The sequence below is a fragment of the Buceros rhinoceros genome, unplaced genomic scaffold (genome assembly GCF_000710305.1).
Source record: "Buceros rhinoceros silvestris isolate BGI_N320 unplaced genomic scaffold, ASM71030v1 scaffold6287, whole genome shotgun sequence".
NCBI classification, from domain to species: domain Eukaryota; kingdom Metazoa; phylum Chordata; class Aves; order Bucerotiformes; family Bucerotidae; genus Buceros; species Buceros rhinoceros.
The window spans coordinates 60,696-63,246 of record NW_010422726.1 but is presented as its reverse complement, the minus strand read 5'-3'; positions in this window follow the sequence as shown (position 1 = coordinate 63,246).

Below are 2,551 nucleotides of genomic sequence, written 5' to 3'. Positions count from 1 at the left end.
AAGAGTGTTGGGCTCAAGCTGGATCTGCATGACTTTAGTGGGTCAGATTAATTAAGTCAGTAGTATGAAGATGACAGTATTGGTCTAACCAAAAGCATTAAAGTAGTCCCCAAGTTGGCCACCCTTGCCAACATCACATAAGTGATGTGCATAATAGCCTAATGGGTTTAGTTTTCACACTGTACTCTAGATATCAAGTGTACAACAAAATGTCTTCACACACTGCCAAAATGTACTGGATGAAAAATAGACTTTGGTATTTTCTCTGACAAAAAGCTATCGATATTTTGTACCATATATTACATTTTTGAATAAGAACACCACTGTAATTTATTGGGAAAAGTTGATTTATTTTATAAATGTAACATTATTTTTGTAAACTTAATTATGAAAAATCAGAAATTATTAGCTTTGTTAAATGCTAAATTATAATTATATGTAACTTTATATGTTTGAACTCTAATATCAAGTTTTTGTCTTGAGCATTTGAAATTGAAATGGTTACTTGAAGTATTTCAAATGGACTGTTTTTTATCAAAGCTCAATAAAGAAAAATGAATGATTCAAATGACACATTTGCCTTGTGGTAATTTTTTTACTATTTACATAAACAATGACAATGTTCTATATTGCTTATGTTATGATTACTAATAAAACAGTAACATGCTTTCATCTCTACAATATTCACAGCATCACAAAATGGCTGAGATTGGAAGGGACCTCTGGAGGTCATCTTATCCAACCCCTCTGCTCAAGCAGGATATTGAAAACATATGAAGAAATATGATGGCAACATTTCAGTTGCTTGTACTGTAACACGGCAAAGTATTACATAGCTATGGTTTTCAATTTTTAGTTCTGACTCAAAGCTGAAGCACATGCTTAATTCCATTTGAGTTTGAAGTGAAGCGTATGTTCAACAGCCCTTTTTTTTCTGGACAGGGATAACTTAACAAATCGCTACCTTTCCTTGCTCTGGTGCATTGTTATTTAGGCTAATTTAGTTGCAAATAAGCAGTCATTTATTTTGTAGATAAAGACTTTGAAAACATTAGAAAGACTCTTTAAGATACACTTTTTAAGATAACCGGTATCTCCTCAGCCTTGGAAAGTATGTTCAGTTGTATGTCTCCTTTGAGCAGATTTTGAATAGAGGTGGTGAGTTTGGTGGGGGGTGGGTTTGTTTGTTTGATTGGTTGGTTTTTTTGTTTGTTTGGTTTTGTTTGTTTGGTTTTGTTTGTTTGGTTGGTTTTTTGGTTGGATTTTTTGTTTTGTTTTGGTTTTGGTTAGGTGGTGGCGATAACACAAAGAATTAGACTGTTTCCTTTGGCTCATGCGCTCTACTCTGAAGAGTGTAGAGTTGCAGAGCAAAGCCGCTGTGGGAGAAAGAAGAGAGTCCATCACTGAATGCTGGGTATCTTCAGACCCCTCTGAGGAATTATGTCTGTGGGTGGTTACTCTAGATGAAGGATTTCTCTCCCTTTACTTGTAAATACTGACTTGGAATGACTTTATGATTTTAGGGACCATAAAAGATTTTTTTCAACATACAATGGAGAATACATGGAAAAACCCCTATATCTTCAATGACATGACATGATGACAGACTCTTCTTTAAGGTTTTCCATAAATCAACTTTACAAACAACTCCAGGTGAATCAAGAGTGTATATTTTACAGAGATGGATGTATTAACTTCCAGTTCTGATCGTTGTACAAACTTCGTCCCAGCTAAGGAATTCTGAATGTGAATGAAGGTGTTTATGGAGTTCCATGAACCTTCTATGACAGAAAATTTAACATTTTGGGAAAATAAGAAAATCCGTTTTATCTCTTGGTTAATATTTGTATGCTTTGCTGTTCTGTTTTCACCTCAAGGATGTCTGTCAATCTGTGACTGATTAAAATTTTTACGTCTTTCCAGCAGACTATTTCTAGTTGTGCACCTTCAATATTTGTGTTACTTATGCTAAAGTAGATAGTCAGCTAACATTTATGACCACATTTTGCAGTACGTCTTTCATAAATTTTCCATATTGGTTTGCAAATATCTACATTCTTCATATTGACCCTGATGCAAGGCCATTGGCTTTCTTCTTTCCCTTTATTCTCCCTAGGAAAAAACAAGAAATGGAAAAAAAAATATTTGCCCCCAAATTTAAAGTCATTGCGTTAACAATAAAATTATGTTTCCTTCTCCCCTGTTCTTTTTGTAATATAAAAAGAAAGAGAACATAGTTGTCATCAAGACTGGCCTCCATCCCTGCTTTCTTCTGGGTTCCTTATTTCTTGAGGTAAATGCAAATATTTTCAATAATTGGAAAGTCTACATGTAAATAAAGAGCTCTTTATAAAGTCAAAATCTAAATTTAATTACAAAGAGGCGTGAAGAAGCTGAACTGCAGGAAATATATTTTCAAAAATTTCTTCCATAGAAATTAAAATTCATGCCCGATATCTAATAAAAATGATAAATATTTCTATTAAAGGGTAAGAAACTTAAAGACAAATGAAATATAAAGACTTACACAGTCTTTATATTCCATTTTCTA